This window comes from Cydia splendana, chromosome 4 (assembly GCF_910591565.1).
Source record: "Cydia splendana chromosome 4, ilCydSple1.2, whole genome shotgun sequence".
NCBI classification, from domain to species: domain Eukaryota; kingdom Metazoa; phylum Arthropoda; class Insecta; order Lepidoptera; family Tortricidae; genus Cydia; species Cydia splendana.
Genome location: NC_085963.1, coordinates 2,922,464 through 2,940,784, shown reverse-complemented (window position 1 = coordinate 2,940,784; position 18,321 = coordinate 2,922,464). Strand labels below are relative to the sequence as shown.

At 36.0% G+C, this 18,321-nt stretch overlaps 1 protein-coding gene across 4 annotated transcripts in view; it reads left to right on the top strand.

Moving 5' to 3' along the window:
- LOC134789702 (beta-arrestin-1) overlaps nucleotides 1-18,321 on the top strand; it is a 147,091-nt gene that overhangs the window by 55,298 nt on the left and 73,472 nt on the right. For all 4 annotated transcript variants that reach the window (XM_063760322.1, XM_063760323.1, XM_063760320.1 and 1 more), the window contains one exon: nucleotides 2,688-2,738. The gene's annotated coding sequence lies outside the window, so the exon portion shown is untranslated. The remainder of the gene's footprint in view (nucleotides 1-2,687; nucleotides 2,739-18,321) is intronic.

Genomic DNA, 18,321 nt, shown 5'->3' with positions numbered 1-18,321 from the left:
TAGTATTGTGTCGGATGTCGGGCGGGCGTGTCTCGTGTCTTCTTTGTTTAAAACATACTTAAGTTAAATAATAAATTTAGGATATATTGTGGGCCATGGACATATTAACCCGCGACCTACTGTGTAGTTGGGGTCTACAGGAATATATTGTTCTGCAACTTCGAGCTAGCTGTTGTTATTCTAGTGATAATGACATCAAAGGTAAATCTAAACTGTTTGCAATTCCAACCTCCCTAGCACAGGTGCGCCGCGAGAGCATGTTGCGCGCGTAATAACTACTAGTCTCTTTCTGACTGTATGAATAAGAAAGGAATGGGTAGAATATCTCGACAGGCTTTTATAGTGCCTCTTTAGTACAGAGATATACTACCAAATGCTTTTTTATTCATACAGACAGAAATAGAGACGGGTAGCTACCACGCGCGCGACATGCTCTCGCGGCGCCCGTTTGCTAGGGGCGGAGGAATTGCAAACAGTTTAGTTTTTGCCTGTGACGTCATTATCTCTACAATAACAACAGCTAGCTTGGAATCGCAGTACAGTTTAGTAAAACCTATGACGTCATCGTCTCCGATATTGCTAAAGCACGCTTAGAATTACAAAACGGTTAGTTTTCACCCATGACGTCATCACCTCCGATATTGCTAAAGCACCTCTCGGAATAACAAAACCAAATTTCTGAAATTACTCTAGCATACTTCAAATTACAAATATAGAAGTTGTATTTCCTACTAAATGGAAATTGCAAAAGTCAATTTGTTCCTATTAGTTGACTCTCCTTGTCCCCGGATTAAGTTTTATTTTTGTAATTCTAAGTGTGTTATTGTTAGTTTTTTCTCTCAGTGTATGTTGCAGTCAAAAGTGTGAACTGGTCAAAAGAACTTTTAACCGACAAAAACAGACAAAACTGCTTTTGACTGAGCATGTTGGTTAAAAGTAGTTTTACCTGAAAATCATAAGTACCTATTTCTGGCAGCAGTTTCGTTTTTAGGGCGTAGCAAAAAAAAAATAACCCTAACCTACCTATCTCTGGGAACAGTTTCGTTTTTAAGGCGTAGCAAAAAAAAATAACCCTAACTTACCTATTTCTGGGAGTACTTTTGACTGATAGTAACAGTCACAATTACTATTAACCAATGATTTTCAGGTAAAACTATACTTTTGACCAACATGCTCAGTCAAAAGCAGTTTTGCCTGTTTTTGTCGGTTAAAAGTTCTTTTGACCAGTTCACACTTTTGACTGCGACATATACATATAGGTATATGAGATGCTCTATGCCTCGCTACATCGCATTTAAACAAATGCCAATGATTAAACTACCAATTTGATCCCCATTCGTCGATCGTTCGATCAGTACCAAACGCATAATATTTGTTCGCACTTCGTCGCACGTTATACACGTATGTATGTAAGATGTACTTTAGTTACTCGTACGTATCAGTCCCCTTCTATATGACTTAACAATACTTTTTTTTTATTCGTTTTAGTGTTTAATTTTGGGTGCCCTGAAAACCAGCGCAGTGTATTATTCTGCTGAGAGGCATCATATTTGGTGTATGTTTCTTTATTTAACTTTATGTTGTACCTAATTTATGTTTTTACGCCAAATAAATATTTTCTATTTCTATTCTCTATTTCTACTTATGCCACGTGCTTTGTAATAATGCATTATGCGCACGCGACGTTCTGCATTCAAACATGCGCGCCACTTGCAGTTCGCGTCATTGAAAAAGCAACTAGCGTTTGTAAACGTCATTGTACTGGATCTTTAAGTGATCTAAAATTAGCTCATGGTTAATAGAATATGTTATGAGTGTCTTTGTTACGCCGATGGGCGTCATCACGTCATGGCTTTGGAATGTCATAGTAAATTAAATGAGGAATTTTCTTGAGTTTTTGTTATGACAATTTTACACCTAAGCCCAATAGGTATGTATAGCTTGAGTTGTGCCTGAGGGGCTCGCCAAGTGACAATCAAGTAAATATACAGAGTTCTACGTAACAGCAGTTTAGAATATAACTTTTAAAATGCTAATTTAACGATACGCCCGAGTGTAGAAACTTGTACATTTCTACGTCCGGATAAAGTAAGTTTTTCTTTGGCACACAGCCAAAAAGCATCTGACCTAGTGCGCTATGGCTGCTCTTTTAAATGCAAAAGTGCAGTACAAAAATTCTATAAACTGTGTCCTAGATATTTTCTATTTACCAAATTGCTCTGTAGCTATACATTGGTCAATGTTTGTCATTTTATTCGATTTGTTTTAAGTGTGTAATAAGATTTAATTTGTGAATATAAAAATATAATTGTATTATCAAACTGCATTCCACATGGAATCCAGTCATTAGTAAATGTAAGCGGAAACGAATATCGACAGTCGATAAATCGAATATCGTTAGTGTTGTGTGTCGACAGAGTGACATCCCTAGTGCGCAAAACGTTCAAACTGATAAACAAGACCAAGTGCGGGTAGTTCGAAAAACTCGCGCGGCTAGAAGATGTTGATGTCAACTTGAGCCAGTCTTCTCCGAGACCACGGGGACAACGCCGTCCTCGAAACGTCGGAGGTAAATCTTAAAACTTAAATACGCGATTAAGTCCCGTTGTGCAGTTTGATAATGTTTAATAATCGTGAAAGTTTAAATCAGTATAATTGTATTAATTTGTTATTATCTATTTTAACAGGTAAAATCCGATGTTCAAGTTGCTCCAAGCCGCCTAGCCGCCATCTGAAACGTAAGTATAAGAACAATCCTCATTCCTCATATGAGAATATGATATGTGATGATATTTTCATTATTTATTGGCAAATGACCTGACATATTTTTTATTGTTGTAATTATTTAATTTTAATCTATAATGTTTATTAATTTTATCATTTAGCTGACATTGTTTATTTATTTATTTTTCTTTCTTAGATATAGGTATAACATATTGTATAATGTAATATAATAGTCGTAAGTCTCATGTAAACGTTTTGGTGCTACACTGTAAGTTTATATTGAAATAAATAAATGAAATTAAATGAAATGAGGCGACTAGCTTTTGCCCTCGACTGTGTCTGCGTGGAATTAGTAATTTGGGTAGCTTATTTTTTATCAGAGGAGGTAACAGACAGACAGACATACTTTCGCATTTATATCGTCAAGGACACGGAACATCAGCCTGTATATGTCAATTATAATCCCTAACCAATCATAATCTTAAATTATACTGACAAAAATAATTAAGGAAACCATTACGAGATTTATATATTAAACTTGAATGAATCAAAACTTCATCAAACTTTATGAGATAACTCACAAAGCTTACGAACCACTGCGCTAACCTCCCTTCATAAATCCGGGATCCATGCTTGCCCTCCACGAGCGTAGGGCATACCCTCCAGTTTGATCAGAGGGCCTACCGCGAACCCCGTTCGACGTGTTGCCTCTCTGTCGCACTTGTAAATTAGTACGTAAGTGTGACAGGGAGGCAACACGTCGAACGTGGCTCGCGGTAGGCCCTCAGCCCCGAATTCACTGATCTCGACAATTGTACTACGATGTCTAAAGGCCCCTGTACATATTGGGCCAACGCAGGCCAGTCCAAGGGACGCAGCCATGCGGCAGAAAGAGATAGCAATATCACTTGCTCCCTCTAACGCATAAATGCGTCCCCTAGACTGGCCCACGCTGGCCCAATATGTACAGGGGCCTTATAGAGCGTCGAGCAATTCGCGAATGTTGTGCCAACGTATTCGTTCGTCAGATCTGGACTGACCATGACCATGCCAAATACCAAACGAAGAGAAATAACCGGCCAAGTGCGAGTCGGACTCGCGCACGAAGGGCAAAAACCATTACATTGCCACTGGGCATTGTTGCCGTACCATTACTCAAAAACTTCACGTTTGTTGTATGGGAGCCCCACTTAAATTTAAATTTTATTCTGTTTTTAGTATTTGTTGTTATAGCGGCCGTTGTAAAGGACCAGGGATGACAGATGCTTCAAAAAGTCACGTGACTATTTCCATACATTATTTAAGTTTAAATTGGCGTTTTTTTATCAACGATTGTCATCTTGACTAGGCCCCCTGAAGACCTCTAGGGTACACTTAGTTGCCAGTTGCACCCTCCGCACTTTACAGACTGATCAACGTCACCCGGCGCGTCACGGCGGTTTACTATGAAACTTTCCATACAATTAAATTTAGCGAACTCTTTAACGATGACAAACAGTTTGGTGCAACCGACCCTTAGTTGCCAGTTGCACCATCCGCACTTGACAGACTGATCAACGTCACCCGGCGCGTGACGGCGGTTTACTATGAAACTTTCCATACAATAAAATTTAGCGAACTCTTTAACGATGACAAACAGTTTGGTGCAACCGACCCTTAGTTGCCAGTTGCACCATCCGCACTTGACAGACTGATCAACGTCACCCGGCGCGTGACGGCGATTTACTATGAAACTATCCATACAATCAAATTTAGCGAACTCTTTAACGATGACAAACAGTTTGGTGCAACCGACCCTTACACTGGCGTTTCCCAAGGTGACAAACTCACAAGCATTACGAACAACAGCCCAGGTTTTCTCAACTCTAAGCCGCGTGCAAAACGTACAAAGTTGCTAACTCTCGGGATTAATGTTATCGGCAAGAGTTTGCGGAACGTATTGTTCCCGGTGCGCGGTAAACAGAGATTAACGCGTTCGAAGGTGAGCGGAACGCGATACTGTTATGAGTGAAGGATTTTGACTTTGAAGTAGAAAGAGAAATAACAGTTTTGAATGATTCGCGGTTAGTTTCACTACACTTACATATATCTTATTATTTTTATCGGAGTTCATATCCCGGTCGATATAAGGCTAGAAAGAGAAATGTTTTTATTCGTAAACACACAAATGAGACAATTTAGTTGGCGTCGTGGGTTAATTAATATATGACAGTTTCCTGTTTCATGGGTGTTTTCTATGTTATAAGTATTTATCTATATAAGTATGTAAGTACATATATCGTCGCCTAGCAGCCGTACTACAAGCTTTGCTTAGTTTGGGGTTAGGTTGATCTGTATTAAGATGTCCCCAGATATTTATTTATTTATTTTATTTACTTTATTTATTTTTACCAGTCCATTGGTCCACAATTCTGGTACGTTGTGGCTACTGGAGAATCTTTCTGCCCCAGCAGCTATCTGTCTGTATATTCTGTATTACCAAAAATGCTCCAAATTAACGACCTTGTCTCTCTTGCGGATGTTGTTATTTTTTGTAGGGCTGAGGAAGCAGATGGGTGTGAGTTGTGACCAGACGTGGGGGCCAACATCGACAACATGCCACTTCCTTTATTACTGCTCGGACTTACTGTACTGCTTACAATATTTTAGCAGTGACTAGGTACATAGATAGCTGTTAGTCAATAAATAGCCCGCCACGGGGATATTTCGCGGGCCCAGCGTCCTTCGCGCAAACTTGCTTTTAATGAAACCCGAGTATTACGTGTAGGGTTTCTGTTTTCTCGACCTTTTTTATTTCTCGAGGCACGGGAATTCTCGACCGGGATTTCTCGAGTATCTCGAGAAATTTTGAAAGTTTAAAAAAACACCATGTTATTTTCAATTTTTTGCTTTAACTATTACAAATCAGACTCATAGGAGTCGTAGGTAAGATCAATAATCAAACAAATGACAAATTTATAGCTACCAAAAACTGCACTTAATAATCAAAATTCAACAACAAAAAGACTAGGTACCTATAGGTGCAGGCGTGCGCGCCGGCGATGTGATATTATGCTATAGTGTATTTCTTTAGGTATTTAACAAAATGTAAATATTCCACAATATGGTATTTTATAAGGCAAGAATATTGAAGTTTTTCTAAGTAATATGAATACGTACTCAACGTAACCTCGAAGCTGCTTACATTGTGCTATTTTGCTAACGCTACGTCTTACGTAGGCGAACAACGCGCGAACGCGGCGCGGCGCGGCTAAATCAATCCTTTGATACCCATAGAAGTGTCCTACGTAAGCGATCTCGTTGCGAACGCGGCGCGGCGCGATTTGCACGCGAATGTCGGGCGGCGCGGCGGCGGCGCGGCGAGACGCGGCACGGAGAAAACAAACCGTTGTTGCATATGGAAGTGTCCTAGGTGAGCGAATTTGACGCGATGGCGAAGCGGCGCGGCGGCGGCGCGGCGCGGCGCGGAACGGGCGCGATCAATCCATTTGATTTTTAGACGCGAATATGACGCGGCTAGAGGCGTGGCGTATATAGAATTACCGGCTTTATAATAATGTGGAAGTTTCTAAACGCAAAAATGTGTGACTTGTGTTTCATGAATACATTAATTTATTCAGATATTAAAAGAAACGTGTTTTTTTTAAGTCTAAATCGCGAACAGAATGAGTTTCAGTTGAAGATAAGACCAGATTGATGCTATCGCAGCTTAACAAATACGTCCCATAAGATATTGTAACCCAAGGGCATGTAATGAACAATACTTACTTGTCTGCAGAATGATCATTAAAATTGGCTCTCTGTTTATTGGAATCAAGATACAAACTAATGGATACAAATGATAAATCCTTTGGAAACACTGGTGAACTAATCGAAAACAGCAAGATGACAACTACCTATATTCGGGCACGAATCGTGAACGATGGTCCCAAAGTTGACCTCTCAAAATCGGAACCCGCAACAAAAGTGAACTACCTAATTCAGAACAGTAAACGTACATAAAACAAGGTGCGAAATATTAAATCAAGTATTTCAGTGTGAAGAGTATTGGGACAACTACAGACTTAGTGCGGCCAAATAGGTTAGAAAAATGTGTGATGCAAAAATGATTAAGTATAATGTTTCAGTTCATACCTACTTATTTGTGTTTTATTTGCTTTTACAACATATGTTATTCATAAGCCTATGAAACAATAACTATACTCTCTGCAAGTACATCTGAATACATGAAACAAATTTTAAAACAACTTGTTTCATACTAAGACTTTACCCAATATTACTAATACCTAAATCATTTCATTACAAAAGTAGTGGGGTTTTAATCATGTGCTGCTTCTAAATGAAAGACATCTACAGTGTACAATGGTTGTAGTCTATTGCAAAATTTACCAGAGGGTTAAGATCTTACAATAGCTACTTACTTATAGTCATGATCTTATTATTTTATGGCTACAAATATAATGACCACCAAAAAATACTTTGGTACCCTAAATAAAAAAATCATGCTTACCAAAAAAAATTACTGAACACCAAAAAAATAAGGCCTAAAAATACAAAAGTACCACCACTTTAATTACGACTGCACTTCAAATTGTATTCAAATACCAAATATATTGAATGATCACCAAAAATCATTAATGATCACCAAATCTTGAAGACCAAATTAATGCGATATTTTCACCTAAATAAACCACTATGATTACCAAAAAATTTATACATATTACCAAATAAAGTAAACTGATGCCAAAATTACTAGCCCCTCCCGCTCAACCCCCCGTAGCCCGCACCGCATACCTACCTAACCTAATCTACTTTTCTAGTAGCATTTCGTTATGCTACTAGAAAAGTAAGTTAAACTGCTATCAGTTAAGTGGGTTAGGTTAGGTTAGCACTGCGACCCTTACAGAAACGAAATGGTACTAGAAAAGTAGGTTAGGTTAAGTTTCAACTGCTACCCATATAGATACGAAACGCTACTAGAAAAGTGGGTTAGGTTAGGTTTGAACTGCGACCCTTACAGAAAAGAAATGCTACTAGAAAAGTGGGTTAGGTTAGGTTTGAACTGCGACCCATACAGAAACGAAATGCTACTAGAAAAGTGGGTTAGGTTAGGTTTGAACTGCGACCCTTGCAGAAAAGAAATGCTACTAGAAAAGTGGGTTAGGTTAGGTTTGAACTGCGACCCTTACAGAAACAAAATGCTACTAGAAAAGTGGGTTAGGTTAGGTTAGAACTGCGACTGTTACAGAAATAAAATGCTACTAGAAAAAGGTGACGAAGTGGATTAATTAATTTAATAGGATAACGATATATTAAATGATTGCACATTTTTAATTAAAATGTGGTTACAATTTTGTGATCATTTACTATTTTTGCGTTTACAATGATTATTTTGGAGCCATTTGCTTTAATAGGATAGCAAGATTTAAAAATTTGGTTATCATTTTACATTAAAATGGAGTTCTAATGTTGGTGGTCATTTACTATTTTTGGGTTTACAATGATTATTTTGGTGTCATTTTCTTTAATAGGATAGCAAGATGTAAAAATTTGGTTATCATTTCACATTAAAATGGGGATTGAAATTTGGTAATCATTGACTATTTTTGGGTTAATAATGATTATTTTGGTGTCATTTCCTTTAAAAGGATAGTAAAATGTAATAAAATTGGTAATCATTTCACATTAAAATGGTGTTATAATTTTGGTGATCATTCATGATTTTAGGGTGGTAAAATAGATTTTTTTGGTATTAAATTTTACTAAATCTGGTGATCAGTTAAATAGCAGCCTTATTTTATTTATAAGAATAACAATAAACAGTTAGATGTAGCAATTAAGCCCACAAAACTACATAGTTTGACTGCGGAAGTGCGGAGGCAGGTATCAATCTTATTTCATATCTTAAATTATTCTAGAAATATGGAATATACATGAGATAAGTTGAGTAGGTTGGTAGGTTTGACCTAGGCAAACAATTTCCCTATCTACACACTACAAGCATGTCTACTTACTTACTTACAAATTAAATAGAATATGACTTGTAAGTTACATATAAATCAAATGAATAAAATACACTGTAACATAATTATCTACCTATGTAACCCAGGCCATGTAGATATATGTACAGTCGACGTCAAACATATGTTTACATTTTTTGCCTTAAGTATTACAAAAGAGCAAGGTGCAAAAGTGTAAACATATCTTTGACATTGACTGTACTATAGTGTAAAAATATGGGTGTGTATGTGTACATCTTACTCAGGAATATTCCAAAGTTCTTAATATGCTAATAAAAGAGCTTTAGGGACATATTTTTGAGTAAGATGTATATATTTTTCACTTGTCTATACAATTCCCTAAACACTAAAAAACCTAACCTACTTCAATGAGTACAGTCACAAGAAAAACCCCTTTGTTATATTTATTTTATTTAGTTTACCATCCTCATGTCAGAAACTTTGCAATAGCAATAGGCCATGCATGTTTACATAGATAATTTATCTTCACCCCAAGACAGTCCAGTTCCTCTCTCTGCAGCCCTGACCACCGGCAGCTTGGGCCTTGCCCCGCTGCCGGCCGCACCCTAGGTTAGGGTTTTTATATGTATTTTTTATTGTTTTGTAAGTGTTTTTTGTATTTTACTTTTATATTAATATTATATAACCCTAACCTAAGATAAATAAAGTAGCTTATACTAGTTTCAGTCTCAAAACTGTCTTCTGCTAGAAAATCACCATGCAACTTCCTAACCAACAATATGACATAAGTGGTAGACCTATACTTACTATGCTATGAAACTTCACAATAACCAATGTTTATATAGATTATTTGTCTCCACCCAAGAAAGAAAGGAAATAATTACATTAAATATATGTTATGATACAAAATATAAATACTTATGATTTTGATATAAATTGGTTATTGAAATAAGCTCTCCAGATAATCTCTTACCTTCATTAGTCAATTTGCAGTCTAAAGAGAATACTTATACCAGTGTGAGATAAATAAAGTTAGATAAGGTACTTAGAAACATATTTTATTATCAAAAATGAAAATAAGATAATATTTATAATACTTTATTTTTAATTATACAATAAGTTTCTTCCATTTACTTTAAACGACTAAAATTTAATTCTGCCTATATGCATTTGACATTCATATTCTTGAGTTGATTCACTTGTACATTCCTTTCATCTTGTATTAAAATCAATCCTGAAAAGAAAGCAACATCATGTTATTATTATGTAAAAATATTTTGTGTTTCTCTTCGCCTAGGTAGAAAATGCTTAGAACAAGCAGCTTTAAATTAAAGTACAAAAGTAACCTGAATGTTATACTACTAGTTCGGTATGCACAATTATGTCAGAAATGTTATTGCAAATTGAGCCTGAACTGCCTGGGTGAGAAAGAAAAAATGCTGCAGAAACAGAAAGGTTATGAATTTTGCTTCAGAGCCAGTTCACAGCTCAAAGGTAAATAAAGCTAAAGGCATGGCGAAGTAGTAAGTGATAAGTATTAAACAAACAAGATAACTTACCAGCCATGTAGCTCGTTGTCTGATTCCGGCTATAGCTTAGTTAGTTTTGCTGGACATTTTCCGCAAATCGACATCTACGGTGCCTATTTTGCGTGAAACGAGGTAGCCCTACTCTAACCAACCCAGCTTCTTGGTCTTCAGGTTGCCAACTGCCTTCTTCAGTGTGGCTATAGCTTGGAAAGTACTTGGACTTTAAATAATCGTCAGAAATTTCGCTTTAAGACGAAACGGGAGCTGAGCTAAAAGTCAATTTTGAGATTTCAAGCTGAATATACCCGTCGCTCTGACGGGGCGTGAGAGACTGTATTTGTGTGTGTAATGCACGCACACAGATGCGTACGCTTGCACCCGCGCGCGCCTCATTGCCGACAATTTGCAATGTTATTTTTCGTGCGTTCACTTATTACTTACTGTGTTGCGATTGAATTTTTTGACCCGGCTTACGTTTACGGAACTCGATAATCTTTCTACTACTGTGACTTGGCTTTGTTTACTTGACTTTGCTGATCAGCTTATTGTTTTGGACTCCGTGAGTTGTGGTTACCTATTGGACCGCACGCAATTCATCTACCTTTATTCAAGTAATTAAGCGTAATTAGCCGAAACCTTTATAAGAGTGTAATTCATAAGAAGTACATAAGATATAATTTATGTACTGGTTTGCTGTTAGCTTTTAATTGTATCACTTTACATATATGTTACTCAAATAACTAACACGGTTACACTGTTGTAAGAACATTATTTTTCAGGTAGGCCTTATTATACCTACTATATAGGCCTTATTACCTCCTAGTACCTTAGTAGTAGTAGTACTACTACGGAAATTGATTCAAAGACTCAAGACTGACTTAAGTGGCAGTAGGGTGTAGGGTTTTTTCTAGGCTTAATGAGTTCGCTGAAGCTTATTTTTTATACTTAGCGCACAGAACCACTAGTTTAACAGTATCAGCTCTAACCACATGTCACCATTTTGTCCTTTACATAACAAACTCAGGGGCCCAGAATATCCGATGTACCTATCAAATCAAGGTTCTGTACCAAATAAGGCCCGGTTATTATAGTTCGTTATTTTTTAGCATTAGAAAGAAGGTAAACAATCATGACGTGTCTTTTTATTAATAATTATTGAAAAACGCTTTCAAAAATTAGTTTATATTACTTATGAAAGCAAAATAATATAAAAAAGTATATGATTAATACATACATACATACATACATACAATCACGCCTATTTCCCGGAGGGGTAGGCAGAGACCACGGATTTCCACTTGCTACGATCCTGACATACCACTTTCGCTTCCTTCACATTCATAACATTCCTCATACACGCTCGCCGGTTTAGGGTGCTCTTGCTCATTAATATGATTAATATGATTTATAATTCTAACATATTTGCTATGACTTATTTTTCAATGGTAATTTTTAATAATACATGTCAAAATCTGTTACCTTAATGCAAAAAAAATGAACTTTAAGCGTGCTAACTTTCAAAATTTCATTTTTTATAAGATAGTATAAGTAGATGGGCAAAAATTTTGCGTCCATGTCCACCAGTGAGTAAGTGATTGAGATACCTAAACATTTAACTTTATAATGTAAAATGATATAATTTACTAACCTACTCGTTTAATTTCAGGTAGGTTGAATAAGGAACCAAGTAACCATGGGGAGGAGCAGTATTTACTAACATTTTCTTTTTGGGTCTTCAGAGTGTATCGTTTCCTTTTTTTGCACATATTACACTTAAATATATATTCTCTGTGTAAACCCTTACGTCTTTCAATGACAAAGGCAAGATCAGCAAATGTACAATTTGTATGATCGTGCCTGATATTTGAGATCACAGAAAATAAATATTTTAAATCCACTATTCTGCGACCTTCTAAAATTTTGTTTTATCATGATTCATGATCAAAAAGCTCGGATTCAATAGTCATATCAAACGTCGATTATGCAGTTGATGATGAGCTTGCATTTTCTACCATTGGTGCTGCAAATGCATCAACCGGTGGCGATAAACTTTGCCCTCTTGTAAAACAAATTACTATTGTGATTGTGTCCAGCAAAAGGCCAAAATTCGGTTTACTTTCCTGTTTAAAATATTACTAATTTATTCATATTTCAGATTAGGTACATAGGTCTCATAGGGATTAGGTACTGTCTGAATGTTACAATGCCAGCTGGCAAATTCTATCACATTTGTTTGTTTGGTAGTCATGGTAACATTCACTTACATTGATATCCTTATTAAGATCTGTATCTTATTATCCAGACCTTAAAATATTGCCACCGTTGCCCTTTAACAAAATACTGTTTAAATAATTGGTTACTCAAACAATGCTTCTATAGTATAAATAATGACTACACAAAAATGGGTAGTATTGTATATAATGCACGAAATAAGGCCCGATTCTTAAGCGGGTTTAAATTTTGAGGCCATGTCCGCTAATACTATAGACAAAATATCAAGTTTAATAAACACAAAAAAAAAAACATTGATGGGCCTTATTTTATAATTTAGGCCTTACTTTGTAATTTAAAGTAGAGTTAGGCCAAGAAAAATCTATAGCGATTTTGATAGAACACGCAGTGCAAGTATTATTTCAAACGTCGCTTCTATGAAATTATGACATATAAATAACACTTGCACTGCGTGTGCTATCAAAATTGCTGTAGACTTTTCTTGGTCTGACTCTAAAATATTCTTTATTACACCACAAACATAAAAACAAATTAAAAAAAAAACCGGCGAAGTGCAAGTCGGACTCGCACACGAAGGGTTCCGTACCATTATTTATAAAAACGGTCACCCATCCAAGTACTGACCCCGCCCGACGTTGCTTAACTTCGGTCAAAAATCACGTTTGTTGTATGGGAGGCCCCACTAAAATTTTTATTTTATCCTGTTTTTAGTATTTGTTGTTATAGCGGCAACAGAAATAAATCATCTGTGAAAATTTCAACTGTCTAGCTATCACGGTTCGTGAGATACAGAGATACAGACGGACGGACGGACAGCGGAATCTTAGTAATAGGGTCCCGTGTTTTACCCTTTGGGTACGGAACCCTAAAATCGATTTACAATGTAGATAAAGGTAGCAACAGGCGGTCTTATCGCTGTTAGTTCTTATTCTTCGTTTGTTTAGCATTAGAGTGAAGGTGACGTGTCTTTTTTAAGCATGCAATCGTATAATTATTTATTAGCTTTTTTTGTAATAGTTATGTACTTAGTGGTTAATATTAGTATTTACTATTTTTTTTTTCAATAATGCTTAAAAACGAAGTATAGACATGACAACCAAATATTAACGCCATTGTAGGGCAGGATATACAGAACATGAATCATTTGTACTGTCACGCTCCGTGATTGTTGAGCCATTTAGGGTTCTAGCTAAATTGGACATTCCATAGAGCACGAGTAAGTATGGAACAACCAATTCAGCTAGGACCCTAAATTGCTCGACAATTACGAAGCGTGCCTGTAGGTACCTAAAAATTTTGTTAACCCATTTTAACCATGCAATAAAATATTTTTGATTTTGATTTCTAATTTGAAATATTAGAATCAAAAAGTTCATAATAAATTGTATATCATAACTACAAAAATGTGTTCCCTACTCTCAACCCAAAACCCCTTGTATCTTAGGATCTAGATATTTTCACACAAGACGGTTTATCGATAACTTCTTACATCACTAGATTATCGACATTAAATGTCGACTATTGCCCATCACTTTTCTGGCTGTGTACGTATTTAGAAACTTGACTCCGCCCCTAAAATTAGTGCGATAGGGACAACTGCAGCTGAGGCGAAAAATCCTGCGTAAAAATGACAAAAATCGAGGTTTCGTAGTCCTCTTTTTCCTCCCCCAAAACTTAACCAATCGTAACCAAATTTGGAAATCTAAATGATTATGAAATTATCTGTGTCGGACCGTTTTGCTTTTTTGGCTAATTGATATCAGTTTTGAATACCACGCCTCTCATTGCGGCATAGTCTATTAGGCCATTTTGGCCGTTTTTGAAGGGCTCTAGCGCCTTAAAAAACAAAAATATCAAAAAAAGCAAAACGGTCCGACACAGATATTGACAATATTAATCTGTGTTGAAAAAATCATTGCTCTAGCTTCAAAAACCACGGAGGAAAACGAGGACTACGTTTGTATGGAGGAATGACCACTCCTGTTGGCTCTTAAAGTGCCGTGAAGCCTTGTCAGAAGCCGGTGTCGTTCGAAGCGTGAAGCCCGTGATCATCATCAACATTAGCCCTTGTGCAATGTGCATCTTTACAGATGATTTACATTGTTTTTAAGATAAACATTCAGGAATTGCTTAAATTGTTGATTTAAAATCTGCACAGAAAGTTTAGTTCGCGCCTACAAACTTATCTCGTTGTCGGTTGTTGAGAATTTCGTCAAGTTGACAACTTACTTTGGCATTTATGACTGGGTTGCTATATAAATAAATAATTCCCTCAAAAAAAAATTGGAAGGATTGCGTTCATAATGGCTCCTCTACACGATGGGCCAACGTCGGCCAATCCAAGGGACGCATTTATGCGTTAGAGGGAGCAAGTGATATTGCTATCTCATTCTACCGCATAGCTACGTCCCTTGGATTGGCCGACATTGGCGCATCGTGTAGAGGAGCCATAATACGGCAACATGATTATCTATTATAGACAGTCAAGCAAATCTTGTCGGTAGAAAAAGGCGCGAAATTTAAATTTTCTATGAGACGAAGTCCCTTCGCGCCTATATTTTTTAAATTTGCCGCCTTTTTCTACTGACAAGATCTGCTTGACCAACTTTATATAGTTGGTCAAGCAGATCTTGTCAGTAGAAAAAGGCGGCAAATTTGAAAAATGTAGGCGCGAAGGGATATCGTCTCAGAAAATTTGAATTTCGCGCCTTTTTCTACTAAAAAGATTTGCTTGACCATCTATAATAGTTATTTGTTATTTTATAGTTGGTGCAACGAATTTTATTTAGCAATGGATAAGACCCCCACGTCAGCGTTAAATTTAGCGAACTGTGCTTAAGTTAGCGGGTGGTTTGGTGCAACCCGCCTTACCCGCCCTAAATATCTAATTACTGCTCCACCATCTTGAAAAAAATATAATAACCGGATCGACAAAAAAATCTATTTAATCATAGAATCTGGTGGGTTATTCCCGCTAGTTACCACCAAGTTCTTACCACTGGTAACTACTGGGAATTTTTTTGGTAAAAGGTAAAAGGTGGGATTTTTTTCCCAGTATTTACCACCAAAATATTGTTACAGTTCAATACTAAATACTAATAAAAACAGTATAAATATGTACAGGTTGTTTTTTATAATCACCTGCAATAATTTACGAGGTGAATATGTAGGTCATACTAAACAAGTTTTATTGTGGAACCAATACCGAAATCGCGAAAAAATTGACTCTCCCATACAAATATCAACATCAGACCAGTCAAATTGTATGACACACAGTGTTGCCAACTCGGATTTTGAAAAAATGCTAGACTAATGTCTACATTATGCCAAAATTATGCCAAAGTTTTTTGAAATATGCTAAAAAAAATGCTCAAATGTCACTTGAAAATAGACACTTAAAATAATACGGTATCTAAAAATATTCAGTAAAAAACACCGTATTTTGTCAGTAGGAAAAGGCGCGTAATTCAAATTTTCTATGGACTGATAATTTTTCGTGCCTACTTTTTTTTTAAATTTGCCGCTTTTGATTACTGACGGAAATGGCTTAAGACGAAACGGGAGCTGAGCTAAAAGTCAATTTTGAGATTTCAAGCTGAATATACCCGTCGCTCTGACGGGGCGTGAGAGACTGTATTTGTGTGTGTAATGCACGCACACAGATGCGTACGCTTGCACCCGCGCGCGCCTCATTGCCGACAATTTGCAATGTCATTTTTCGTGCGTTAAGTACTGCCACGAGGCGTTCACTTATTACTTACTGTGTTGCGATTGAATTTTTTGACCCGGCTTACGTTTACGAAACTCGATAATCTTTCTACTACTGTGACTTGGCTTTGTTTACTTGACTTTGCTGATCAGCTTATTGTTTTGGACTCCGTGAGTTGTGGTTACCTATTGGACCGCACGCAATTCATCTACCTTTATTCAAGTAAGTACCTTTTGTTATACCTACGTGTTGTTTACAAAACTTCTGGTTATAATATTACAATAATTATGACATTTGTGTTGTACGTAGGGTACCTACTTATGATACTTACTTATAAAGAATTCATGATAACGTCAAATAATGAGTCAAAAGGGTAGGGAAAATAAATCGTGTACTTACTTATATATACTCTTACACTCAACAGCCAACTTTAACATTAGAAAAAGGCACTAAATTTAATTTATTATGGGAGGTCGATCATTGTCGATTACATTTTTTTTAAGTTTGCTGCATTTTTCTAATGTCAAAGATGACTTGCCGAAGTATAGGTAGGTACCTACATACATATAGGTAAATCGTGTTTATTAGTTACACACATAATATTTAATGAATATGGCAATAGAGTTTGGAATTCATACTTACCTACTATTCTAAACAACTTTCCTAATAGAGTTTTACTAGAAATAAGTAATAAGCCTAATAAGATTAAGTATATAATAAAAAAAGAACTGAATACCATAGTACAAGAATAATTATTAGTTAAGTAAGCACATAAATATAATACATATACCTACACATAAATATACATTATGTATTTATAATGATAAGTAATAAATATATTAGAACTTAAGATTAGGGAATAAATTTAATATGTCCCCCTCATCCTAGTTACTAAAATCTTAAATATTAAAGATTATAACTAGGTTCAGAACGTGTAATAGTATTATTTTTTGTGAATTAAAAACAGATTTCATAAAAAAAAAAATAATGTAAAATGCCTATGTACGTTTATATAAACCTACTTCGATTTATGAAGCACATAATTCTTATAAGCACCATATACCTACTGTATTCTCATAAGGCCCAGGTACTCAAGAAATATGACCAATATTTGCCAGTATCATATTAGTTTTATTTTATTTGAAAATTTAAGGAACTAAAACATCTCTATTCCGATTGAAAGTAATTTATTTAAGTATCTAAATTTCAACGAACTTAACCTCTAAGTATTATACTATAAAGGTACCTGAGGGTATTATTATTATACGAAACATTATTTTAAGAATACGAGTATTCACTACTTTAGAAGGTACCTACTTATAGATTTTATTGCGTGATGCACATATGCGTAATTAGCCGAAACCTTTATAAGAGTGTAATTCATAAGAAGTACATAAGATATAATTTATGTACTGGTTTGCTGTTACCTTTTATTGTATCACTTTACATATATGTTACTCAAATAACTAACACGGTTACACTGTTGTAAGAACATTATTTTTCAGGTAGGCCTTATTATACCTACTATAGGCCTTATTACCTCCTAGTACCTTAGTAGTAGTAGTACTACTACGGAAATTGATTCAAAGACTCAAGACTGACTTAAGTGGCAGTAGGGTGTAGGGTTTTTTCTAGGCTTAATGAGTTCGCTGAAGCTTATTTTTTATACTTAGCGCACAGAACCACTAGTTTAACAGTATCAGCTCTAACCACATGTCACCATTTTGTCCTTTACGTAACAAACTCAGGGGCCCAGAATATCCGATGTACCTATCAAATCAAGGTTCTGTACCAAATAAGGCCCGGTTATTATAGTTCGTTATTTTTTAGCATTAGAAAGAAGGTAAACAATCATGACGTGTCTTTTTATTAATAATTATTGAAAAACGCTTTCAAAAATTAGTTTATATTACTTATGAAAGCAAAAGAATATAAAAAAGTATATGATTAATACATACATACATACAATCACGCCTATTTCCCGGAGGGGTAGGCAGAGACCACGGATTTCCACTTGCTACGATCCTGACATACCACTTTCGCTTCCTTCACATTCATAACATTCCTCATACACGCTCGCCGGTTTAGGGTGCTCTTGCTCATTAATATGATTAATATGATTTATAATTCTAACATATTTGCTATG